Source organism: Gorilla gorilla, chromosome 3 (genome assembly GCF_029281585.2).
Source record: "Gorilla gorilla gorilla isolate KB3781 chromosome 3, NHGRI_mGorGor1-v2.1_pri, whole genome shotgun sequence".
NCBI classification, from domain to species: Eukaryota; Metazoa; Chordata; class Mammalia; order Primates; family Hominidae; genus Gorilla; species Gorilla gorilla.
The window spans coordinates 47,656,192-47,684,129 of record NC_073227.2 but is presented as its reverse complement, the minus strand read 5'-3'; the positions used below and the strand labels follow the sequence as shown (position 1 = coordinate 47,684,129).

At 43.9% G+C, this 27,938-nt stretch overlaps 1 long non-coding RNA gene across 1 annotated transcript; it reads right to left on the bottom strand.

The window, feature by feature from the left end:
* LOC129533090 (uncharacterized) lies at window positions 1–27,938 on the bottom strand. Its single transcript, XR_008679121.2, has 6 exons — window positions 27,758–27,938; window positions 25,252–25,354; window positions 16,245–16,322; window positions 15,288–15,433; window positions 13,248–13,340; window positions 1–539 (listed from the first exon to the last, which is right to left on the bottom strand). It is a non-coding gene; the product is annotated as an uncharacterized lncRNA (long non-coding RNA).

Below are 27,938 nucleotides of genomic sequence, written 5' to 3'. Positions count from 1 at the left end.
TTTAGGTCCACTTATTTTTTAGTGAATTTATGCTGTGCCTTGTTTTTGCCACTTTTCTAAAGATTCACAAGCCATTTGTCTAATTATCCATTCCAGAATTTTGCCAAAGAAAAATGTGCTCAGAGACTTATAGGTTCTTCTTTTAGAAAGCAAGGAGATTAGTCCATCTTCAAACTTCTGGCACCTCTCCTGTCCCCAGTAAAGCTACCACCACATTTCACATTCTTTCGGTAAGGCAGAGAATGAAGTTGTGTGAAGGGGCTGGATGCTCTCTTACTTCCTCATCTGCCTTGCACGTAAATTTTTTCTTTACCATGTAGGTCCTACTTCTAATTTGAGGATAATTCTCTGTAATGGAAAAATGTTGGAAAAGTAGGAGTTGATTGAGTCTGCTTTTTCCTCTCTCATCTGTTATCATTATACCTTCTGTTCCTTGTTCTTCTTGTTCAGAACATTGACTTTCCTGAAATTGCCATCACATATTAGTGTTACTAAACACTTTTATTACAAGTTAATATTTTTATGACAGGTGCTTTGAGCTAAAAAAAAAGAAAAAAGAAAAAAAAAAGAAAAGAAAACCAAGTTAGTATTTTTGGACTAACCTATTACAATGCATCACAGACAGTTTAATACAAAATCTTGCTTTTCAAAATGTCTTACCTATTTCGATGCGTTTTTATAGCTGTTCCTTTATGTAACAAGTAACTGCAATTCACAAAATATCCTATTTATAATATTTCATCTAAAATGTAGAGTTTCAGGCAGTAATTCAACCAATTTACTGCTAAAATAGAGGCCTTATAAAATGGTAGGAACAGAAAGTGAGTTCTATCTCTTAGAAAATACAAAATGATAATGCAGGAAAAAGAAGAGATACTATACTAATAGAAATTTTTAGACCATTTTTTCCTCTTCCAAGTTATTCATTCTCTCTGAGGAGGTGAACTAGCCTTACATTTTAATACTTGATTTGAATTTCTATATATTCTTTATTTTAAAAAGATATTTGCATCATTTTGTATTTTCCTGAATGGCTAGCAAGAAACCCTCTTCGAAGTAAGTCGTTAAATTCTATGTTCAGTTGCTTCATTTGTGTGATTTTGAACCTCAAAAGAGGTGACTCAGAGCTGACTCTTTGGGTGAATTTCTTACAATTCAGCCACTGCAAAGTTTATGCTTGGCATTTTCAGCATTCTATCTCTTCTCTGTCCTTCCTAAGCTCTCTTTATGTGGCAGGATTTTCAGTTCAGTTCAATAAACATTTCCATAACAGCACTGTCCTTTGCATTAGATTGTGACTGGCGTCAGTCCTAGCCTTTAAGGTGCTCAGAGCCTAGTTGTGAAGACAGCCATGTCAATACGTAACACAACAGTGTGTGATGTATGAAACAACTGAACTATGTGCAAGGTCGTGAAATAGTGCAGAGGAGGATATTCTCACTGTGAGGTTCAAGAAAGTGTCACAGAACACCAGCAAGTGGTTGCAGGCACCAGATTTGAAAGGATGAATAGGTATGCAGCAAGAAGTCAAGGTGGAAAGGACATTCCAGGCAGCAGAACACCATGTATAAGAGCATGATGTGTGCAGGAAACAAAGAGATTTACAATGTTCCAGTGCAATGCATAAGGTGGAGAATGGGATTCAGATGTAAAGGAATTTGAACTTTGTCCTGTCCTGCAGAGGGTTTTAAATGGGGAAATGACATAGTTAGAGAAAGATCTCAGAAAGAACACCCTGGCAACAACACACAGGATGATTTGTGAAGAGCTGACTCTAGGCAGAATCACCAATTAAGAGATTATTTTATTAGTCTAGGCAGTGATCTAAGAATTGGTACTGAAAAAGAGAGAATGCCAAAACTTAAGCCGACTTAGAAGTTACATTAACAGGATTCAGTGATTGTTTGGATGTGGGAAAGGGAGCTGGTAAGATGGTGTGATAGTTAATTTGGGGTCAACTTGGGTGGACTAAGGGATGCCCAGATAGCTGGTAAAACATTATTTCTGGATGTGTCTGCGAGGGTGTTTCTGGAAGAGACCAGCATTTGTATCAGTTGACTGAGTAAAGAGGGTCTGCCCTCATAAATGTGGGTGGGCATCATTCAATTCATTGGGAACCCAAATAGAATAAAAAGGTGGAAGAAGAGGCCGGGCGCGGTGGCTTACGCCTGTAATCCCAGCACTTTGGGAGGCTGAGGCAGGTGGATCACTTGAGGTCAGGAGTTCGAGACCAGGCTGACCAACATGGTGAAACCCTATCTCTACTAAAAATACAAAAATTAACTGGGTGTGGTGGTGCACACCTGTAGTCCCTGCTACTCAGTAGGCTGAGACAGGAGAATTGCTTGAATCCAGGAGGCAAAGGTTGCAGGGAGCCGAGATTGCGCCATTGCACTCCAGCTTGGGTGACAGAATGAGACTCCGTCATGCGTGCACACGCACACACACACACACACACACGTGGAATAAGGGCAAATTCACTCTCTCTCTTTTTGAGCTGGGACATTCATCTTCTCCCATGCTTAGACATTGGAGCTCCTGGTTCTTTGGGTCTTCAAATTCCAGGACTTATGAATTTCTATATCTTTATTTTTGCCTTGCTATATTTGATAAGACCTCTGATACAATATAATGGAAGTAGTAAATGTGGTTATCTTAGCTTTATTCCCAGTCTCGAGGAGAAAGCATTCACTATTTTACCATTAAATATACTAGTTGTAATTTTTGTACATGTTTCTACTTAAACTTCAAAGGAAGTTCTCATCTATTCCTAGTTCCCTGATAATTTATGTCATGAATGGTTATTAAATTTTGTTGAATGTTGGGCCGGATGTGGTGGCTCACACCTGTAGGCCCAACACTTTGGGAGGCTGAGGTGGGAGGATTGCTTGAGCCCAGGGGTTCTAGACCAACCTGGGGGTAACATACTAAGACTCCATCTCTCTCTCTAAACAAAACAAAACAAAAAAGGCCAGGTGCAGTGGCTCATGCCTGTAATCCAAGCCCTTTGGGAGGCCGAGGCAGGTGGATCACTTGAGGCTTGAGGTCAGGAGTTCAAGACCAGACTGACCAACATGCTGAAACCCCATCTCTACTAAAAGTACAAAAAAAAAATAATTAGCCGGGCGTGGTGGCGGGCGCCTGTAGTCCCAGCTACTCAGGAGGCTTAGGCAGGAGAATCACTTGAATCTGGAAGGCGGAGGTTGCAGTGAGCCAAGATCATGCCACTGCACTCCAGCACGGGTGACACAGCGAGACTCTCTCTCTCAAAAAAAAAAAAAAAAAAAAAGCATCTATGTAGTGTGGGGAAAAAAATGAAAAAAAAAAAAAGAAATTTTGTCAAACGCTTTTTCTGTGTTGATAGATAAAGACTTTTCTGCATAGCTTGGTTCCTCTCTAATGCCTTGCCCCAGAGATTTCACTTAGCTCAGTGGTCCCAGACTCTCGTATCTACCACCTCAGTCAGCAGGACCACTATGCTCTGCTCAGAATCAAGCCCTCTGCATTATAGTTAGGGAGTTGTCCCCAGGCAGACAGCTGATCAATCATGGGGCTCACCTCATGAGTTTCCTTTCTCTCAGAAATTGCAGTCTTCTGCTATTTACTTTATTCTGCCTGAATATAGTTGCTACATATGTTTTGTCCAGTTTTACAGTTGATTTCAGTGGGAGAGCTATCCACTATCAATTGTTCCACCATGGTCAGAAGTATAAGGCAAACACTGCAAAATTTCTTTTTGAGACAGGGTTTCACTCTTTCACCTCGGCTGAAGCGCAGTGGAATGATCATAGCTCACTGAAGCCTTGACCTTCTGGGCACCAGGCCCGGCTAATTAAAAAAAAAAAATTGACCAGGTGCGGTGGCTCACACCTGTAATCTTAGCACTTTGGGAGGCCGAGGTGGGCGGATTAGCTGAGGTCAGGAGTTCAAGACCAGCCTGGCCAACATGGTGAAACCCTGTCTCTATTAAAATACAAAAAAAATTAGCTGGGCATGATGGCGGGTGCCTGTAATCCCAGCTACTCAGGAAGTTGAGACCGGAGAATCGCTTGAACATGGGAGACAGTGGTTGCAGTAAGCCGGGATCCTGCCACCACACTCCAGGCTGGGCGGCTGAGCGAGACTCCCATCTCAAAAAAAAAAAAAAAAAAATTATAGGCCGGGCGTGGTGGCTCATGCCTGTAATCCCAGCACTTTGGGAGGCCGAGGCGGAGGGATCACAAGGTCAGGAGTTCGAGACCAGCCTGGCCAATATGGTGAAACCCCGTCTCTACTAAAAATACAAAAATTAGCCGGGTGTGCTGGTGGGCGCCTATAGTCCCAGCTACTTGGAGGCTGAGGCAGGAGAATCGCTTGAACCTGGGAAGTGGAGATTGCAGTGAGCTGAGATCACACCACTGCACTCTAGCCTGGGCAACAGAGCCAGACTCCATCTCAAAAAATATATATATAGAGAGAGAGATGAGGTCTCACGACATTGCCCAGGCTGGTCTCAAACTCCTGGGCCCAAGCAATCCTCCCAGGTTGGTCTCCCAAAATGCAGGGATTACAAGGCTGAACCAACCACCGTGCCCAGCCCAAACACAGCAAAATTTCAAAGATGGTTTTCTCCTTCTCCTAATTACGGAATGACAAGCTGCTGCTGCTTTTTTTTTTTAATTTTTTATTTTCCTGTATTTTCAGTTCACTGCAGCCTCCACCTCCCAGGTTCAAATGATTCTCCTGCCTCAGCCTCCCGAGTAGCTGGGACTACAGATGCATGTCACCACACCCGGCTAATTTTTGTATTTTTAGTAGAGATGAGGTTTTGCCCTGTTGGCCAGGCTGGTTTTGAACTCCTGACCTCAGGTGATCTGCCCACCTCGGCCTCCCAAAGTCCTGGGAATACAGGCATGATCTACCATGCCTGGCTATGGTTAATCTTATGTATCAAGTTGATTATACCATGGGGTGCCCAGATATTTGGTAAAACATTCTCAGTGTGTCTGTGAAAGTGTTTCTAGGCACATTTGAGGGCTGGGTGAGGTGGGTTATGCCTGTAATCCCAGTGCCTTGGGTGGCTGAGGTGAGAGGATCACTTAAGACCAGGAGTTTGAGACCAGCCTGGGCAACACAGCAAGATCCTGTCTCCCTAAAAAAAAATTAGCTGGACGTGGTGACACGGGCTGTAGCCCCAGCTATTTAGGAGGCTGAAGCAGAGGATGGCTTCAGCCCAGGAGTTCAAAGCTGCAGTGAGCAAGGATCATACGACTGCACCACTCTGGCCTGGGTGACAGAGCAAGACTCTGTCTCTTAAAAAACAAACAAACAAAAAAAAACCCAAAAAAAACAGGCTAGGTGTGGTGGCTCACGCCTGTAATTCCAGCACTTTGGGAGGCCAAGCGGGTGGATCACGGGGTGAGGAGTTCCAGACCAGCCTGCCCAACATGGTGAAACCCTGTCTCTACTAAAAATACAAAAATTAGCCGGGTGCGGTAGTGGGCGCCTGTAATCACAGCTACTCAGGAGGTTGAGGCAGGAGAATCACTTGAACTGGGGAGGTAGAGGTTGCAGTGAGCCGAGATCGTGCCACTGTACTCTAGCCTGGGCGACAGAGCAAGACTCCGTCACAAACACACACACACACACACACACACACACACACACAAACACACACACACACACGAAATTAATATTTGAATCTGCAGGCTGAGTAAAGCAGATTGCCTTCCCTAATGTGGGTGGGTCTCATCCAATCAGTTGAAGGCCTGAACAGAACAAAAAAATTCACCAAAAAAACTGACCAAAAAAACTATCTCAAATACAAGATAATTTTTCTTTCCTTTAGATTCAAACTGAAACATTGCTGTCCTGGTTCCCAGGCCTTCAGACTCTGACTGGAACTATACCATCATCTCTTCAGCTTGCCACCTCATCCTGCAGATCATGAAACTTGTCACCCTCCACAATCACATGAACCAATTCCTTATAATAAATCTCTTTATATATCTGTATGCATATATATATATGTATATACACACCCTATTAGTTGTTTTTCTCTGGAGAACCCTGCCTAATATTATGGATATAAACATACACATACCTCTTCTCACATTTTCATGATAGTCAACAAGTGAGAATCCATTTCAGGGAATGCTTATACAAACCCACAGGAAGCTGGGAAATACAGGGCTACAACTAAATTCTCACATCTGGTAAATCTCTTAAGGAATATGTCTGCTTCTCTGAGAGCATGGTTCTTTCCCAGAGAAACATGACAGTTCTAGGAGAAATAAAGGTGACTCAGGAGCAGCAGAACCAAAGAAGACATATCTTCAATCACTCCTAAAAGGGTTACCTTGAGAGATTAGAGTTTGAGCAACCCTCCCATAACATTTCTTGTTCATGCAACTGTCCTCCAACAATCAGCTTTTGCAATTCTCTTTCTGTGGCATCATCTTCGTGGGTTTGGCATTATCATGAATCATATTTTTGTGATCTGTCTTCTCACCATTTGATGACTGATGGCAGCTGAGTGGGGAATGTTTTACATGAAACACATCTTTTTTTTTTTAATGAGACAGAGTCTTGCTCTGTCTCTCAGGCTGGAGCGCAGTAGTGCGATCCCGGCTCACTGCAACCTCCGTCTCCCAGGTTCCAGCGATTCTCGTGCCTCAGCCTCCCAAGTTGCTGGGATTACAGGCACACACCAACATGCCTGTCTAATTTTTGTATTTTTAGTAGAAATGGGGTTTCTCCATGTTGGCCAGGGTGGTCTCGAACTCTTGACCTCAGGTGATCTGCCTGCCTTGGCCTCCCAAAGTGCTGGGATTACAGGCGTGAGCCACTGTGCCCGGCCACATTTTTTAAACCCTTTCATATGTTTGGTTTAAGTGCTATCATCAACTCACTAATAAATAAATTTGTTTTTTGATTAAGACACGGTCTCTCTCTGTTGCCCAGGCTGGAGTGTGGTGGCACGATCATGGCTCATCTTAGCCTCAAACTCCTGGGTTCAAGCAATCTTCCCACCTTAGCCTCCTGAGCAGCTGAGACTGTGTGTGCCACCACACTCAGCTGATGTTTTAATGTTTTTGTAGAGATAGTATCTCCCTAGGTTGCCCAGGCTGGTCTCGAAATCCTGAGCTCAAGTGATCTTCCTGCCTTGGACTCCCAAAATGCTGGGATTACAGAAGTGAGACACTGTGCCCAGCCCCTAAATAAATGTTTTATGATTCTAGCTTTTTATCTCTAAAATGGAGATAATAATGGTATGCATATATTTAATAAATATGGCAGGAGAACTTCAAAAAGCATAAAACTTCTTTTCTAAAAAAATATTGTTTTACTTTTCAGATGAACTGAAATGGTGCAAATACAAATGTTATTGCAATAGCCTGGTATGGTGGCTGGCTCATGCCTGTAATCCTAGCACTTTGGGAGGCTGAGGCGGGCAGATCACATAAGGTCAGGAGTTCGAGACCAGCCTGGCCAACATGGTGAAACCCCATCTCTCCTACTAAAAATACAAAAATTAGATGGGCGTGGTGGCAGGCACCTGTAATCCCAGCTACTAGGGAGGCTGAGGCAGGAGAATTGCTTGAACCCAGGGGGCAGAGGTTGAGGTGAGCCGAGATAGCACCACTGAACTCCAGCCTGGGCAACAAGAGCAAAACTCCGTCTGGAAAAAACAAAAAAAACAAAAACAAACAAAATAAAACAAAACAAAAAGAAAACCCCACAGATTGTTGCAAACACTAGAAGGCACTATTTCTCTACAGAGGCAGAAAATGAACCTAACACAAACTTCTTATATCTTAAACTTCTCCTCTTGCCCAATTTTTATTCAAGACACAGAACAAAAAGTGCAGTGTGGCAAATTTTAAAATATAAATATCTACAATGTAATAAGCAGTGGAAAGAAAAATGAAAAGGAGGACCAGTGAGACAAAGAACATATTGAAAAAATGTAAATCCAATAAAAAGAAACAAAAAAAGCTGTAGGCCGGGCGTGTTGGCTCACGCCTATAATCCCAGCACTTCGAGAGGCCAAGGTGGGCGGATCACGAGGTCAGGAGATTGAGACCATCCTGGCTAACATGGTGAAACCCTGTCTCTACTAAAAATACAAAAAAATTAGCTGGGCGTGGTGGTGGGCACCTGTTGTCCCAGCTACTTGGGAGGATGAGGCAGGAGAATGGCGTGAACCTGAGAGGTGGAGCTTGCAGTGAGCCGAGATCGCGCCACTGCACTACAGCATGGGCGACAGAGCGAGACTCCGTCTAAAAAAAAAAAAAAAAGCTGTAAAAGGTGATAAAGGAAAAAAGGGATGAGAAGAAAGCGAAGTAGAAGCAAATTTCCTCCATACAATATAATAATATATGGGATCTGTTTTCCATGTCATTGCCCTATGTCATATGTTGAAAATGTTAATTTATAATTACTCAGTGGTTTTCTAGGTCTGCATTGCCTCCCCTTTCCAATCTTCTCATTCATCCTATTTCTCTCAACCATACCTTTCAGGACGGTTACTGGATGTGTGTCAGGACCCATAATGGAGTAAGACAAGGATGAGGGATTTGGAGTTACCATGGAAATGCAAAAATTGTTTTGAAAGTACTGTCTAGCGGCTGGGCGTGGTGGCTCACGCCTGTAATCCCAGCACTTTGGGAGGCTGAGGTGGGTGGATCACGAGGTCAGGAGATTGAGACCACCCTGGCTAACACGGTGAAACCCTGTCTCTACCGAAAATACAAAAAATTAGCTGAGCGTGGTGGCAGGCACCTGCAGTCCCAGCTACTCGGGAGGCTGAGGCAGGAGAATGGCCTGAACCCGGGAGGTGGAGCTTGCAGTGAGCTGAGATCAGTTTACTGCACTCCAGCCTGGGCGACACAGCGAGACTCCGTCTTGAAAAAAAAAAAAAGTACTAGCAGAAAGCAGAAGCAGACAAATTCCTGCTTATTCTTCCCTCCATGGTCATGTCTGGACACTTACCTGGGTGAGACTTACAAAGTGATTGAGATTCTGAGTGCTAGAGAACTAGACTATTTGGTTAGGGACTTTTTTTTTTTTTAACTTCATGGAACTTTAGGTTTCACAGTAGCTTGACTTTCATTTCCTCTCTCTCTCCCTCTCTCCTTCTCTCTCTGAAGAAATGCCCTCTACACCTTTTAATTCTTGACAATTAAAGGAAACCATGATGAGGCAGCAGAGAACTGGCTGTTTAGGTTTTGATCTCGGTTTAAAGAGAGAACCTGAGGTTGACTTCTATTAGTCCATCTTTGTTAATCAACTTAGGGTGAAAAAAAAAAAAATCCCAGAACTTGAAAATCCCAGATGTATCCAAATCAAACACATGGCTTGTAGCTTTACCTCAGAATAGTGAGAATTCCAAGAGCCCAGGCAATGGTTGTTTGAGATTCCAATAAAATTTTGCTGGCCGGGTGCGGTGGCTTACGCCTGTAATTCCAGCACTTTGGGAGGCCGAGACGGGCGGATCCCTTGAGGTCAGGAGTTTGAGACCAGCCTGGCCAACATGGTGAAACCCTGTCTTGAGTGAGCATTACTGCCTGAGTTCCACCTCCTGTCAGATCAGCGGCAGCATTAGATTCTCGTAGGAACACGAACCCTATTGTGAACCGTGCATGTGAGGGATCTAGGCTGCGTGCTCCTTATGAGAATCTAATGCCTGATGATTTATAGTTGACAGTTTCATCCTGAAACCATCCCCCTCCCCCTGTCACCCCCACCCCAGCCGGTGGAAAAACTGTCTTACACAAAACCAGTCCCTGGTGCCAAAAAGGTTGGGGACTGCTGAGCTACAGCATTATTGGGAAAATTATATACTATGCCCAACACATAGCACAAGACCTGGCACATCAAAATTGCTCAAGATGGCCTGGGGCAGTGGCTTACGCCTGTAATCCTAGCACTTTGGGAGGCTGAAGCGGGCGGATTGCCTGAGCTCAGGAGTTTGAGACCAGCCTGGGCAACATGACGAAACCCCATCTCTACTAAAAATACAAAAAATTAGCTGGGCATGTTGGTGTGCACTGTAATCCCAGCTACACAGGAGGCTGAGGCACAAGAATCACTTGAACCCGGGAGGGGAAGGTTGTAGTGAGCCGAGATCATGCTCCAGCCTGGGTGACAGAGTGAGACTCTGTCTCAAAAAAAAAAAAAAAAAAAAAGGCCAGGTGCAGTGGCTCACGCCTGTAATCCCAGCACTTTGGGAGGCCAAGGCGAGTGGATCACTTGAGGTCAGGAGTTTGAGACCAGCTTGGCCAACATGGTGAAACCCCCTCTATACTAAAAGTACAAAAAAATTAGCCGGGTGTGGTGGCAGACACCTGTAATCCCAGCTACTCGGGAGGCTGAGGCAGGAGAATCGCTTAAACCTGGGAGGTGGAGGTTGCAGTGAGCTAAGATTGCGCCACTGCACTCCATTCTGGGTGACAGAGCAAGACTCCATCTCAAAAAAAAAAAAAAATTGCTCAACTATTGTTGGCTAATGACTATTAAGCTTCACTTTACCCTGTCCCTGATGGTCTATCTACTCTGCTTGCAAACAATTGGTGGGCAGAGTCATCCATAATTTAATGGCAGTCGTTGCTTATGATTTTCAGTATTTGGGTGGAGAACTACTTATCAAAGCCAAGTACTGTGTGTTCTGTTTCTATGTCATGTTTATTCAATCACTAAATAACCACAGTTTCTGTCCTTGGCCTTATATTACTCAGTAGTTCTATGATTTAATCATCGAAAATGGTATCTGGTCTTAAATTATGTTTGTAAGTAGTCAGTCTTCCAGTAGGAAAAGCAGGCCTCCACCCGTTATAGATCATTCTGCCTAGAAATTTTAGTCATAGATTTTGTCCAGTCCAAATACAAATATTAATATATTGTTTTCTATAATTTTAAGGTAAGACTGCTTATATACTATGTTTTCAAAATATTGCCAAATATCATCTCTTTCATTCTTATCTGCTGGATTCAACTGATCTTATGCTCTCTCAAAACTTTTGCTCTGGCCCTAGTTAATTAATACTCAAGAACTAAAAATGATTTCTTGGTAGGTTTCTGTTTCCAACTTCTTCCCATTTCAATTCATGTTGGATGCTAAAAAATATTTCACAAAACATACCAATTTATCCATGAACACCTTTCTTTACATTTTCTCACACTCTCAGTTTAGATATGAACCATGATGCCCTTAGCTTGGAGTTAGAGGAGACTCTAGATTATGTTTAAACTATATTGTATGTTTGACTATCATAACATCATTTTTTGGAATCTGACCACACTCTTGGCCAACTACATCCTGATATCATAGCAACTGAAAGTGTAGCCAAGTATTTTAATGTCAAGTAAACTGCTATGTGTTGAGGATGGTTGGAATTGGAATTGGAACAGCCAGTTTTGACTTCCCTCTTAAGTAGTGGAGTTCTGAAGTCAAAATATTCTGCTTATTAGTTTTTCTCCATTTCCCCCTAAATTAGGTAATATTCTATCCTTAATATATTTTACCTTTTTTTTTGTTTTCCTTTTAAAAAAAAAATAATAATAGACACAATGTTGCCCAGGTTGATCTCAAACTCCCGGGCTCAAGTGATCCTCCTGCCTCAGCCTCCCAAAGTGCTGGGACTATAGGCATGAGTCCAGACTTTTTAAATCTTTTTAACAGGGCACTGATGATAATCTAACTGCATGCCTGTATTGTCTTAGAATATTTTTAGTTAATATTGCTGGGCGCAGTGGCTCACGCCTATAATCCCAGCACTTTGGGAGGCTGAGGCGGGCAGGTCACGAGGTCAGGAGATTGAGACCATCCTGGATAACATGGTGAAACCCTGTCTCTACTAGAAATACAAAAAAATTAGCCGGGTGTGGTGGCACATGCCTGTAATCCCAGCTACTCGGGAGACTGAGGCAGGAGAATCGCTTGAACCCAGGAGGCAAAGGTTGCGGTGAGCCAAGATTGTGCCATTGCACTCCAGCCTGGGTAACGAGAGTGAAACTCCATCTCGAAAAAAATATATATATATATTTAGTTAATATTAATATCTGGCTGGGCACGGTGCCTCACACCTGTAATCCCAGCACTTTGGGAGGCCGAGGCGGGTGGATCACCTGAGGTCAGGAGTTCTAGACAAGCATGGCCAAAATTGAAAAATCCCATCTCTACCAAAAATACAAAAATTAGCCAGGCTTGGTGGTGGGCACCTGTAATTCCAGCTACTTGGGAGGCTGAGGCAGGAGAATCATTTGAACCCAGGAGGCAGAGGTTGCAGTGAGCCGAGATTGCACCATTGCACTCCAGCAGCCTGGGAGACAACAAGACTGCATCTCAAAAAAAAAAAAAAAAAAAAGGAATCATAACCTATCATTAACCAAGTCTTTATCTTCCTTAGGCAAATTCTCCTCTAGCAATAATGTCCTGTGAAACAAAAACCAAAAGACATACCCACATTAGCATTTTCTATAGTCATAGTTGGAGCTCCCCTTTTTTCATTCATCTTGAAACATATAGACTACTCCTGATAATTTTTGCTGTTTTCATTCAGCTTACTTCTTGGCTCTTCAAAAGAAGTTGTTTTGCTAGAGTTCTTCTCCCCAACAAACATCTGAGTCCAAGCTAAGACTATTCTCTTGTTCTAAGCCTCTCTTTATGCCTCACCAAAATTGTTAGGTTTTTCCTTTTATACAACACATTTATTGACTTTCCCTTCAGCAACAATTTCACCTTTCTTTCCTTAATCATTAAGTTTAATCTGAACATTTTCCCGTAAGTAGGTCCCTCTGGTTCAGCCACTGGACTAGTCCATATGTCTGGTAGTAAGATGAGATACATACTGACTTCCCTTCTAGTCCATTATTAATTATAAAGGGCAAATTGGATAAGTGGAGAAAATGCAGCTATCCTCCCCACTAGGCAACAAAACATTTGCACAGTTAGCTCCAACTCTGCAAGACTGGGGAAGGAATAATCTGTCTCATCAAGCCCTTTAGGATTTTTGCAGTTAGGTTCAAATGAATACACATGGTACATTGTTTTAGAATACTATCAAACCTCTGGGACCCTTAATTACATACCCAGTCCAGTGACTACTGAGTTAGCATTGAAAAATAAACTTGTAGTAAACTAGGAAAGTCTTGTATTCAAGTTCCTGTATCATCCCGGTCAAAGGACAAATTACAACAAATGCAAAGATCTCAACTGACGTTATTGCAGTTCTAGAATTGGGCAGGCTGAGTGTGGTGGCTCATACCTGTAATCCCAGCACTTTGAGAGGCTGAGGTGGGACAATCTGTTGAGTTCATGAGTTCCAGACCAGCATAGGAAACATGGCAAAACCCCATCTCTACAAAAAACACAAAAGTTAACCAGGCGTGGTGGTGAGCACCTGTGGTCCTAGCTACTCAGGAGGCTGGGGTGAGAGAATTGCTTGAGCCTCGGAGGTGGAGGTTGCAGTGAGCCAAGATGGCACCACTGCACTCCAGTCTGGGTGACAGAGCCAGAATTTGTCTCAAAAAAAAAAAAAAAAGGCTGGACATGTTGGTTCACATCTGTAATCCCAGCACTTTGGGAGACCAAGGTGGGTGGATGGCTTGAGACCAGGAGTTTGAGACCAAACCAGCCTGGGCAACATGGCAAAACCCCATCTCTACAAAAAATACAAAAATTAGCTGGATGTGGTGGCACACGCCTGTGGTCCCAGCTACTCGGGAGGCTGAGGTGGGAAGATGGCTTGAGCCTTGGAGGTGGAGGTTGGAGTGTTCCAAGATCGTGCCACTGCATTCCAGCCTGAGCAACGGTGCAAGACCCTGTCTCAAAAAAAGCCAGAATTGGGTAACACTTCATTCCATAAAATAGAATAAGTGGGCCAGGTGTGGTGGCCTGGGCATGGTGGCCCCGGCACACTTATTCTATCCCAGCACTTTGGCAGGCCAAGGCAGAAGGATCCCTTGAGGCCAGGAGTTTGAGACCACTCTGGCCCACATAGCAAGACTTTGTCTCTACAAAAAAAAAATTTAAAAATTAGCTGAGTATGGTGGTGCAAGCCTGTAGTCCTGGCTGCCAGGGAAGTTGAGGCAGGAAGATTGCTTGAGTCGAGGAGGGTGAAGGTGCAGTGGGCCAAGACTGCATTAGTACTCTCCACTCTCCAGCCCGGGTGACAGAGTGAGACATTGTCTCAAAAAATAAAAATACAAATAAAAATAAGTGTTCCAGTGAGCTGTGCAAAAGAAGTTGGCTTTACAGACAGAGAAGGGCTGAAGAAAGCAGAAGCAAAAAACGAATAATGTTATTAGTCCTTTCAAAGTCACTTTTCTTGTAAAGTGGGGACAGAAAGACAAAATGATAGAAAAATAACTGATGAGTGGCCGGACGCGGTGGCTCACGCCTGTAATCCCAGCACTTTGGGAGGCCGAGGGGGGTGGATCACAAGGTCAGGAGATCGAGACCATCCTGGCTAACACGGTGAAACCCCATCTCTACTAAGAATACAAAAATTAGCCGGGTGTGGTGGCAGGCACCTGTAGTCCCAGCTACTCGGGAGGCTGAGGCAGAAGAATGGCGTGAACCCGGGAGGCGGAGATTGCAGTGAGCCAAGATCCCGCCACTGCACTCCAGCCTGGGTGACAGAGCAAGACATTGTCTCAAAAAAAAAATAAAAATAAAAATAAATAACTGATGAGTTAATATCAGGTTATTTAAGGCTACTTTTTCGTGTGTAAGGATTAAATCAGAGGGAACTTCCTTATCATGCTTACAGGAAGATTTAAACTGGCCTGTTTGGGAAACTGGCAGTTATCTATCTCTTCTCATTTCCAGAAGGTCAGATAACAACTTAGTTTAGGTTTGGTGACTTATAGGTATGAACCACTGTGTGGACCATTTGAGTTTTTGTTGTTCCAGCTGCAGAGAGACCATTTTATCTTTGACACAGATGGTGGTATAGAAACATTTAGAACATTTTGACTGGGCGTGGTGGCTCATGCCTGTAATCCCAGCAGGCTCCCTGCCTTGGGAGGCCAAGGCAGGCAGATCACTTGAGGTCAGGAGTTCGAGACCAGCCTGGCCAACATGGCAAAACCCTGTCTTTACTAAAAATACAAAAATTAGCCGGGTATGGTGGCGGGCACCTGTAATCCCAGCTACTCGGGAGGCTGAGGCAGGAGAATCGCCTGGGAGGCAGAGGCTGCAGTGAGCAGAGATCGCACCACTGCACTCCACCCTGGGCGACAGAGCAAGACTCCATCTCTAAATAAATAAATAAACACATAAAATAATAATAAAAATACAAAACTTAGCCAGGTATTGTGGCACACGTCTGTAATCACAGCTATTCGGGAGGCTGAGGCAGAAGAATTGCTTGAACCCAGGAGGCAGAGGTTGCAGTGAGCTGAGATCACACCACTGCACCCCAGCCTGGGTGACAGAGCAAGACGCCATCTGAAAAAAAAAAAAAAAAAAAAAAAGAAGTTAAAAAGTCACAAAGCTATCATCTTTTTCAAAAACAATCTTTCTTTAACACCAGTAAATACCTGGTCAGTGTTCATATTTCCTCAACTTCCTCAAAAATTTTTTAGCAGTTGGTTTATTTATACCCTCTTACAAATTTTTGACTATTTTTGTCTTTCCCCAACTTTTAGATCTATTTAGTCTTATCATATTTTCTTTCAATTTTAAAACAACTTTTAAAAACCTCTAAACTGGCTGGGCACAGTGGCTCACACCTGTAATCCTAGCTCTTTGGGAGGCTGAGGCTGGTGGATCACTTGAGGTCAGGAGTTAGAGACCAGCCTGACCAACATGGTAAAACCCTGTCTCTACTAAAAATACAAAAATTAACTGGGCATGGTGGCATGCGCCTGTAACCCCAGTTACTTGGGAGGCTGAGGCAGGAGAATTGCTTGAACGTGGGAGGCAGAGGTTGCAGTGAGCCAAGATCACACCACCAGCCTGGGTGACAGAGTGAGACTCCATCGCAAACAAAACCCCAAAAAAACAAAAAACAAACAAACAAAAAACCCACCTCTAAATCATACAAAATTATCTCCCCTTTAACAAAAACCACACTTTCATGTCTTCATAAGCAAGTATCAAAAATATCATAGAAGCAACAGTTTTATGGCATTAAAACATCTAGCAGTGACAGCATAAACCTACCTAACCAATAGAGCCAGGCAAAAAATACCTGAATTAAAATTTGAATATGTTTTTATTTTATTTTACCAACAATTTAAAAACTATATTTACTGACTTTGGGAGGCCGAAGTGGGAGGATCTCTTGAGCCCAGGAGTTTGAGACCAGCCGAGGCAACATAGCGAGAGTTCATATCTATAAAAAAGTAAATAAATAAAAATGTTTTTAAAATAAAGAGAAAACAAAACAATGTTTATTTACCAAAGATTGCTAAAATCACACTTGAAAAGCATTTGGGCTTATTTGCTTAATTTATGAGCACTTATTTATTTATAAGCCCATTTGGTACCATAGACAATATACAAACAGATATACACATAAAGATACAGACAGTTGTGTCCTGCATGAGGGGGGAATAAAAAGGATACAAACAGATGCAAACGAAGACTCTACAGCCTTGATTTCAAAACTCTAGCCATGAGACTGGCAAAACTCACTAGTCCAAAAGGACAGTTGGATTCAAACTATGCCCCTGCAAATATAACAAGTCAAAGTTCACTTGTCCCACACAGCCCAAGTCCTCAATGAGCCCCAGAGAAATCAGAATAGCAATCCACATCTCTTCTTTTTATTATTACTATTATTTTGTAAAGACAAGGTCTCACTCTGTTGCCCAGTCTGGTCTTGAATTCCTGGCCTCAAGCGATCCTTCTACCTCAGCCTCCCAAAATGCTGGATTTATAGGCATGAGCCATCATGCCCAGCCACAATCCACATCTCAAAGCAGAGAGAGAGAAAGAATCCAAGTGTCTTCAAGAAGGAGTCTGGCTGTGCTAGTGGAAGACTAAGAAAGGACACCAAGGCAACACAAATCACAGAAATTCACCACAGGACTGTACAAGGAGACCAACTTCATTTAGATAAATAGCTTTTAATTTAGCCTGTTTCTCCAACTGGACCACTGAGCTCCAGACAGAGCCCATTAAGGAACAGGGCCAATTAAGTACTTGCAGCTTTTAGGGCCCAACTATCCAAATATGTGAAAAATAGTCAAAGTTGGAAGGCAGAACATCCAGGCCTTTAAAAATCAAGGACTTTATCTCTATACTGAATCCCAAGTCCCCCAAAAGAGGGAAATGCCACGACACTAGGCTGCACAGTGCCTTCACAGCATACCTGCCATAAAGAGTGCTCTTCTTAAACAAATGCACAAGGAAAGGAGCAGCCCCCTGTGGCAATGACCATCTGCCACAAACAGTGGTTGTCAGCCACCTCTAAAACTGCACAGTCTCATCAGCAACAGCAACCTCCAGCTCTCCCAAAGGACCAGCTCCGAGTACAAGAAATGTCCGCAGAATTTCCCCAGGGCAGCTCCACAGTCACTCTAAAGGTCCAGGTGGACAAGCCTCACCAAGATTCAACTGCAGCCATGGCTGACATCCATAGCAGCGCCTCTTGATATGCCCAGGGTGCCCACAAAAGAAGCAGGCACCCTCTTCACCCAGAGCCAAAGAACCAGTTGGCACCTGAGGAGACTGGAGGCCCACTGAAACTGCTGCGACAGTAGTGCCACCAGGCGGGCTCCACACTCCTGGTGCTCCCGCTCCATGGTTCCTGCCAAGCAGCCAGCCAAACCAGCAACCTGACAAGGGGTTCCTGTGGCCCAGTTAGGGCCATGTTGCCTGAGGGTACAGCTTTATGTAATCCTGAGTGATAGAGATCTGGACATCCATGTTAAACTATAAACTAAATTCCTACCTTGGTTAGCTTGGCTTTTGCCCAGGAATGAGCAAAGATAGCCAGCAAGGATAGCAACAAGATGGAGTCAACCATGTTAGACTTCTCTGTCATAATCTTTGCAAAGGCAGTGTCACTAAGGTTACTGAGTGTTTAAAAATTATAATATATGTAAATAAAACTACTAGAAATAGGGCTGGATGTAGTGGCTTATGCCAGTAATCCCAGCACTTTGGGAAGCTGAGGTAGGAGAATCACTTGAGACCAAGAGTTCAAGACTAGTCTGAGGCCGGGCGCGGTGGCTCACGCCTGTAATCCCAGCACTTTGGGAGGCCGAGGCGGGCGGATCACGAGGTCAGGAGATCGAGACCATCCTGGCTAACATGGTGAAACCCCGTCTCTACTAAAAATACAAAAAATTAGCCGGGCGTGGTGGCGGGCGCCTGTAGTCCCAGCTACTCGGGAGGCTGAGGCAGGAGAATGGCGTGAATCCGGGAGGCGGAGCTTGCAGTGAGCTGAGATTGCGCCACTGCACTCCAGCCTGGGCGACAGAGCCAGACTCCATCTCAAAAAAAAAAAAAAAAAAAAAAGACTAGTCTGAGCAACACAGTGAGACCTCATCCCTACAAAAATTTTTTTTAGTTAGCTGGGCATAGTGGCACATGCCTGTAGTCCTAGCTACTTGGAAAGCTGAGGCAGGAGGATCATTTGAGCCCAGGAGTTCAAGGTTATAGTGAGCTATGATTGCGCCACTGCACTCCAGCCCAGGTGACAGAGCAAGACTGTCCCAAATAAAACAAACTAAAAATGAGGAAAACAATAATGCACACAAAATATACAAGAAAAGTAAGATGTTGTTTTTAAATTTTTATTTATTTTTTTAGAGATGGGGATCTTGCTATGTAGTCCAGGTTGGTCTCAAACTCCTGTGCTCAAGCCATCCTCCCACATCACCCTCCCAAGTAGCTTGGACTACAGGTGCATGACACCATGCCTGGTGTAAGATATGTCTTTTTTTTTTGAGATGAAGTCTCAGAAAAAAAAAACAACAACAAAAAACCCCTCCAGAGTCTCACTCCATCATCTAGTCTGGAGTGCAGTGGTGCGATCTTGGCTCACTGAAACCTCCACCTCCTGGATTCAAGCGATTCTCCTGCTTCTGCCTCCCGAGTAACTGGGACTACAGGCATGTGCCACCACACCCAGCTAATTTTTGTATTTTTAGTGGAGATGGGGTTTCACCAGGTTGCTCAGGCTGGTCTCGAACTCCTGACCTCAAATGATCCACCCACCTCGGCCTCCCAAAGTGCTGGGATTACAGGCGTGAGCCACTGCGCCCAGCCCCCATCAGCTTTTTACGTAAGTGGTTTGCAGTCATTGATAACCATTGTCTGGATCCATTATTTCATTAGGGGTTGCAAAATGGTGACATTCAAACTCTGTCATTTCTTCTTTATTTTTAAGCTGGAATTACTTTCCTTTACCAACTATTTATTCTGGGGTGTAGTTAATACAGGAAAGTCAGGACAAATACTTGATTGTTTACATGTATTTAAATTTCAGAATGGGTTTGTTCCCTGGTCCCTCACAAAGGCAACCAAAAAAGTTTTTGAAATGTTTTAATATTAGGAACACACAGAGTTTAATATATAAGATATGTTGCAATCCAAAAAAATTATTTTGTCTGCTTTTTTTTTTTTAAACCTGAAAAATCTCATGTCTTTTTTTTTTTTTTTTTTTTTTTTTTTTTTTTTTTACAGGGCCTCACTCTGTCGCCCAAGCTGGAGTGCAGTGGTGTGATAATAGCTCACTGCAGGCCGGGCGCAGTGGCTTGTGCCTGTAATCCCAGCACTTTGGGAGGCCGAGGCGGGCAGATGACCTGAGGTCGGGAGTTCGAGACCAGCCTGACCAACATGGAGAAACCCCGTCTCCACTAAAAATACAAAATTAGCTGGGCATGGTGGTGCATGCCTGTCCTCCCAGATACTAGGGAGGCTGAGGCAGAAGAATCACTTGAACCTAGGAGGCGGAGGCTGCGGTGAGCCGAGATTGCACCATCGCACTCCAGCCTGGGCAACAAAGAGCGAAACCCCATCTCAAAAAAAAAAAAAAAAAAAAATAGCTCACTGCAGCCTTCAACTCCTGGGTTCAAGCAATACTCCCACCTCAGCCTCCGAAAGTGCTGGGACTACAGGAGCACACCATCACACCTGGCTAATTTTTGTATTCTTTGGTAGAGATGGAGTCTCACTATGTTGCCCAGGCTAGTCTTGAACTTCTGGACTGAAGAAATTCTTCTGCCTCAGCCTCCCAAAGCGTTGAGATTACAGGCGTGAGCCACCAAGCCTGGCCAAAAGTTATTCTGCTGTTTGATTCTCAAATTGACATATCATTGGTCAATGTGAGACGCTTCAAGTTGGACCTTATGTCCTTTTAATATGATCTTGATAGCTTTGATAGCTTCATGGTATAACAAAATGTTTAGGCCCATGTTGAACATTTCCTTCCCTAAGCTTGCAAGGAGTTCAGTGGGAAATCATCTTCAGAGACCACAATCAGGGTGATTGGGGTGCTTATCACCACTGAGTTGATGACTGTTTCCAAGCTTGTTCAGTGGTCTACAAACCACTGTTTAGGTTCAGGTCCATTAATGTGTAATGGAGGGAAAGTCTGAGCAATAAGATTTAGTTTAAATAAAAGAGGTAGAAATTAGGGATCTGGAGCTGGGCAAGGTGGTTTATGCCTGTAATCCCAGCACTTTGTGGGGCTGAGGAGGGAGGATTGCTTGAGCCTACGAATTCGAGACCAGTCTGGGCAACATAGTGAGGCCCTGTCTCTCTTATATAAAAATAAAAAATAAAATAAAATAAGGAAATTAGGGATATGGCTATAAAAGGCAAAAATTTAAAGATTATGTTATCTCTCTTTCTTTTTTTTTTTTTGAGATGGAATCTCACTCTGTCACCAGGCTGGAGTGCAGTGGTGCGATCTCTGCTCACTGCAACCTCTGCCTCCTGGGTTCAAGCGATTCTCTTGCTTCAGCCTCCCGAGTAGCTGGGACTATAGATGCCCGTCACCACACCTAGCTAATTTTTGTATTTTCAGTAGAGACGAGTTTCACCGTGTTGGCCAGGATGGTTTCCCTCTCTTGACCTTGTGATCCGCCCGCCTCGGCCTCCCAAAGTGCTGGGATTACAGGCGTGAGCCACCGCGCCTGGCCCTTCAATTTCTATTATAAAAAAGCTTGAAAATTATTCTATTACTGGTTTAGTTTAATTTTATTACTTTCTAAAAAGTTGATAAACAATATTGTCTATTACTATACAGCAAAAAAATGAATGTATAAAATCTTGTGGCCGGGTGCAGTGGCTCATGCCTGTAGTCCCAGCACTTTGGGAGGCCAAGATGAGCAGATAACCTGAGGTCAGGAGTTTGAGTCCAGCCTGAACAACATAATAAGATTCCATCTCTAAACAACAACAACAAAAATCCTTTAGGTCTGAGATAAAACATCAGTCTCATATACTCTTTGGAACAGACGGGATTAATTTTAAGAATGATAATCAATACCTTAGAATATTACTATTAAAAACACAATAATTCTTAATATGCTAAGTTCCAACTATAGTTCAGCAACTGAAATATTTTTAAAATTCCAAGGGGAGGGTGGGAGGAGAGAGAGGATCAGAAAAGATAACTATTGGGTACCAGACTTAATACCTGGGTAATGAGCCAGGCATGGTGGCTCACGCCTGTAATCCCAGCATTTTGGGAGGCTGAGGCAGGCGGATCACCTGAGGTCAGGAGTTCGAGACCAGCCTGGTGAAACCCTGTCTCTACTAAAAATACAAAAAAAATTAGCCGGGCATGGTGGCACACCTGTAATCCCAGCTACCCGGTTGGCTGAGGCAGGAGAATCACTTGAACCCAGGAAGCGTAGGTTGCAGTAAGCCAAGATCGCACCACCGCACTCCAGCCTGTGTGACAGAGTGAGACTCCATCTCAAAAAAAAACCAAAAACAAAACAAACAAACAAAAAAACCTGCGTGATTAAATAATATGTACAATAAACCTCTGTAACATGTGTTTCCTATGTAACAAACCTTCACATGTACCCCCAAACTTAAAAGTTTAAAAAAAAAAACTGGCCGGGCACGGTGGCTCATGCCTGTAATCCCAGCACTTTGGGAGGCCGAGATGGGCGGATCACGAGGTCAGGAGATCAGACCATCCTGGACAACATGGTGAAACCCTGCCTCTACTAAAAATACAAAAAATTAGCTGGGTGTGGTGGCGCACGCCTGTAGTCCCAGCTACTTGGGAGGCTGAGGCAGCAGAATCGCTTGAACCTGGCAGGTGGAGGTTGCAGTGAGCTGAGACTGAGCCACTGCACTCCAGCCTGGTGATGGAGTGAGACCCTGTCTCAAAAAAAATAAAAAAAACCAAACCAAAACAAAAAAAATCCAAAACATGATAAAATGAAGATGTATCTCATTACCGATTTTCACTTGCCTTCTTTAGCATTTATCCATCTGCAAAATATGTATATATATATATATATAATGTGTATATATATATATAATGTGTATATATATATATATAATGTGTATATATATATATTTTTTCTTTTTTTTTTTTTTTTTAAGACAGCGTCTCACTGTGTCGCCCAGGCTGGAATGCAGTGGTGCAATCTCAGCTCACCATTCTGCCTCACGGGTTCAAGTAATTCTCCTGCCTCAGCCTACCGAGTAGCTGGGATTACAGGCATGTGCCACCACGCTCGGCTAATTTTACATTTTTAGTAGAGATGGGGTTTCTCCATGTTGGTAAGGCTGGTCTCGAACTCCCGACCTCAGGTGATCCACCTACCTTGGCCTCCCAAAGTGCTGGGATTACAGGCATGAGCCACCGCACCCGCCTGCAAAATATTTTTTACCCAGATGTAGTCATACTGTGCAAGTTGTATCATTTTTCCCCTTAACAATATGTCCATAACATTTCTCCATATGCTGTAGGGTATTTGTAATTTCAAATTATTTAATGATTTTTTTTTTTTAAGGAGACAGGGTTTTGCTATGTTGCCCAGGTTGGAGTGCAGCGGCTAGTCATTGGTGTGATCCTACTACTAATCCACCAAAAAAAATTTAGAACTAATAAATTCAGCCAAGTTGCAGGCTACAAAAGCAATACTCAAAAATCACCTGCATTTCTACATACTAACAATGAACACTCTGAAAAGGAAATTAAGAAAGTGACCAGGTGATGTGGCTCAATGCCTGTAATCCCAGCACTTTGGGAGGTGGATGTGGGCGGATTACTTGAGGCCAGGAGTTCAAGACCCTGGTGTTCAAGCCCATAGTGAAACCCTGTCTCTACTAAAATTACAAAAATTAGCCGGGGTGGTGGTGCGCACCTGTAGTCCCAGGTACTCAGGAGGCTGAGGCATGAGAATTGATTGAACCTGGGAGGTAGAGGCTGCAGTGAGCTGAGATAGTGTCATAGCACTCCAGCCTGGGTGACAGAGCGAGACTCTGTCTCAAAAACAAAAAACAAGCAATTCCATTTATAATATCATCAAAAAGAATAAAATAGGCTGGGTGTGGTGGTTCATGCCTATAATCCCAGCACTTTGAGAGGCCAAGGCGGTAGGATCACTTGAGCCCGGGAGTTTGAGACCAGTCTAGGCAACATAGTGAGACCCTAGCTCTATTTTCAAATATGAAAAAAAGAAAAATTTTTTGAGATAAAGTCTGGCTCTATCGCCCAGGCTGGAATACAGTGGCACAATCTTGACTCACTGCAACCTCTACCTCCTGGACTCAAGCCATCCCCTCCTACCTCAGCCTCCTGAGTAGCTGGGACTACAGGCACCACCACCATGTCTGGTTAATTTTTTTTTTTTTTTTGTAGAGACAAGGTTTCACCATGTTGCCCAGGCCTGGTGCAGTAGTTTGCACTTCCCTTGAGGCTAGGAGTTGGAGACCAGCCTGGCCAACATAGTGAGACTCCTGTCTATTAAAAGAAAAAAAAAGGCTGGGTGGCGCATGCCAGTAGTCCCAGCTACTCAGGAGGCTGAGGTAGGAGGATTGCTTAAGATCAGGAGTTCAAGGTTGCAATGCACTGTGGTCACATCTGTGAATAGCCACTGCACTCCAGCCTGGATGACAGAGCAAGACCCCATCTCTAAAATAAGTAAATAAATAAATATATTTCCTTAATGTAGTAGCCAAAAAAGAAAATCATTTTAATTTGCATTTTTTGATTACTAGTGAGATGGAAGATTTTCAAATGTCAAACATTTGTATTTCCTTTGTGTGTGTGAACCATCAGTTCATACTTTATACCTATGCATGTGTGGCAGGCATTAATTTTCCCTATTGATTTGTATGAGCCCTTCATATATTATGGTATTTCTCCTTTAACTATCAGTATTTGTTCCAAATTCTCCAATTGGTGTTTCTTTTTTAATTCTGTGTCCATTCAACAAATATTTATTCAATGTTTACTATGCTCTCAGTTGTATGGTAGGAATTCTATGTTATTCTTTACATATAGAATTACACACTTTTTAGTTCTTCCATTGTTTAGTTTAGAAAAACTGCACTTAGGGGCCGGGCACAGTGGCTCACGCCTGTAACCCCAGCACTTTGGGAGGCCAAGGCAGGCGGATCACCTGAGATCAAGAGTTCGAGACCAGCCTGGCCAACACGGTGAAACCCCATCTCTACTAAAAATACAAAAATTAGCCAGGTGTGATGGTGTGCAACTGTAATCCCGGCTACTAGGGAGGCTGAGGCAGGAAATCGTTTGAATCCAGGAGGCAGAGGTTGCAGTGAGCCGAGATTGCACCACTGCACTCCAGCCTGGGCAACAGAGCAAGACTCAAAGAAAAAAACAGCCTGGCTTAGTGGCTCATGCCTGCAATCCCAGCACTTTGGGAGGCCGAGGCGGGTGGATCACCTGAGGTCAGGAGTTTGAGACCAGCCTCAACATGGAGAAACCCTGTCCCTACTAAAAAATACAAAATTAGCCGGGCGTGGTGGTACATGCCTGTAATCCCAGCTACTGGGGAGGTTGAGGCAGGAGAATTGCTTGAACCTGGGAGGCGGAGGTTGTGGTGAGCCGAGATCACACCATTGCACTCCAGCCTGGGCAACAAGAGCAAAACTCCGACTCAAAAACAAAAACAAAAACAAACAAAAAAAAAGGGAGAAAAAACTGCTCTTAAAGATCAGAACAAAAAAGCATATAATATCCCACAACAGTGTCTGTGGGTAAGAGCTAGCCTCTTCTAGCTCTCATGAACTTGCAATCAAATGTTGGGCAGGGATGCAGTCATCTGAATGCTTGATTAGGGCTGCAGGATCAATCAAGTTAGTTCACTCACATGGCTGGCAAGTTGGTGCTGGCTGTTGGTGGAGGCTTTTTCTCCTCTCCATATAGGCCTCTTCATAGAGCTGTTTGAGCACAGTGGTGTGGAGACTGCCTTCCTGCAGGGCAAGCAATCAAAGAGAATGAGAGGGAAAGCTGCAATCAGTGTCTTTGTGACCTAGCCTCAGAAGTCACACACATTCAATTGTATTCTATTGGTAAAACATAGTAGTCCTGATTCAAAGGGCTGATGCAGACCACCAGAGGTGACAATCATTGGGGGTCCTCTTAGAGGCTGGCTACCAAGGATCCCAACATCTTTTTTGTTTGTTTGTTTGTTTCTGAGACAAGGTATTGCTATGTTGCCCAGGTTGGAGTGCAGTGGCTATTCAAAGCCTCTGACTCCTGGGTTCAAGCAATTCTCCTGTCTCTGCCTCCTGAGTAGCTGGGACTACAGGCAAACAGCACCTCACCAGGCTAATCCTAACATCTTGGTTTTCCTGTAATTTACTTTATAAAGCAAGTACTGGGTGTGCACAGTGACCCATGCCTGTAAACCCAACACTTTGGGAGGCTGAAACAGGAGGATCACTTCAGACCAGGAGTTCAAGACCAGTCTCAACAATATAGCAAGATCCTATAACAAATTAAAAAAAAAAAAGTAGCTCACTGTGGTGGCATGTGTCTGTAGTCTTAGCTACTCAGGAGACTAAAATGGGAGGATCACTTCAGCCCAGGAGTTTGAGGCTGTAGTGAGCTATGATTGCACCACTGCATTCCAGCCTGTGCAACAGAGCAAGACCCTATCTCAAAAAAAAAAAAAAAAAAAGGCCAGGCGCGGTGGCTCACGCCTGTAATCCCAGCACTTTGGGAGGCCGAGACGGGCGGATCACGAGGTCAGGAGCTTGAGACCATCCTGGCTAACATGGTGAAACCCCGTCTCTACTAAAAATACAAAAAATTAGCCAGGCGTGGTGGCGGCGGGTGCCTGTAGTCCCAGCTACTCGGGAGGCTGAGGTAGGAGAATGGCGTGAACCCAGGAGGCAGAGCTTGCAGTGAGCCGAGATCGAGCCACTGCACTCCAGCCTGGGCAACAGAGCGAGACTCCATCTCAAAAACAAACAAAAACAACAACAAAAACAACAACAACAACAAAACCAAGTACTGAGAATTTTGCAACAACCAGTACAATTCTAGTTTTGTACCATACTGTTCTCTTAAACACAGCTGTGTTCTCAAACACATACGTGCACATGGGTGCACTCAAGCATAACAGATTTTGTTTGGAGTTGCACAAATTAAAGACCCTTTGGTACAGTGTCAGCTCATTAGGGCACCAGATTCCATCTCAAACTCTGAATTTGAGTAAGCAGAGTTCAAGGTTGCAGATTAAGGGCCAAAATCTTTATTCTTTGTATCTACTTTGCAATTAGTTAACTGGGAAACACTTCAAGTTTTACCAGAAACCTTTAATCTTCTAGAAACCTTTACCTGTGTTCAATATCCACTTTAATTAAAAAGCTCTTGTAAATGATACTTATTTGGGGAAGGTGATTCAGCTTGTCGAGGGGTAATTAACCAAATTGCTGAGGTGGAAGTCTGGGTAAGTGAAAAGGTCATCAAATCTGAGTAAGAAAGCTTGCAGCTTTCACCTCTCCGTCAAGACTGGCAGAGAGGCACTTTCGTAAAATCTTTGTTTGGGATTCACTTTTACTTCGCCACTTGTCCCATTTTAATTAAAGCTTGCCAACTGAAGGACCAAAGAAAACAACATAGTTCTGCATTTTGCCAAATTGGGAAATTTCCAGGGCCCCCAAAATTTAGCGGGGAGACTCAGAGACTAGAATGGGAGAATAGGAAGCACCAACTTGCTCTAAAAGGAAGATTGGGCAAAAGCAGCACTCTTATTCCAGCTCTACAACCAAAGCAACTAAGACTTGGGCTGGCTGGCTGCCTAGCCACAGCATTCCCTCCTACTTCCCCATTATCTCCTGACCAGCAAGTCATCTTTGGTCACAGATCTTTAATTATTTAGTTTGAGACAAAGTCTCACTGTCACCCAGGCTGGAGTGCAGTGGCGCGATCTCGGCTCACTGCAACCTCCGCCTCCCGGGTTCAAGCGATTCTTCCACCTCAGCCTCCCGAGTAGCTGGGACTACAAGCGGGCACCACCATGCCCGGCTAATTTTTGTGTTTTTAGTGGAGATGGGGTTTCACCATGTTGGCCAGGCTGGTCTCGGACTCCTGACCTCAAGTGATCCGCCCACCTCTGCCTCCTGAAGTGCTGGGATTGCAGGCATGAGTCACCAAGCCCGACTACATATTCCTTTTATTAATATTCCTGTTGAACTTAACTTTGGTCGTTTCCGGTGCAAAAATGTTAAGGTAAAGGGAATCAATAACAGCCACATTTGATGTATTTTTGTAATCCCCATCTCCAATTTCCATCCGGGCCTGAGTAACCAAAAACACTTTACAGGGGTAGACTGTCTCAACAGACATCAATTTGCAACCACGTCTACCTCTACCACGGTATTCTAGACTCCGTCGAGGAAAACCTTTAGCTCGGGCAAAGGGAGACACATTACAGAACACTGTCCGCCGCCGAAGAAACAGAGGATACGCGGGAGAGTTGAACAGACACCCGGCCTCGCCCCGATGGCTTCACAGTCCTCAGCCACTCCCCTCCCAACCGGAACTACA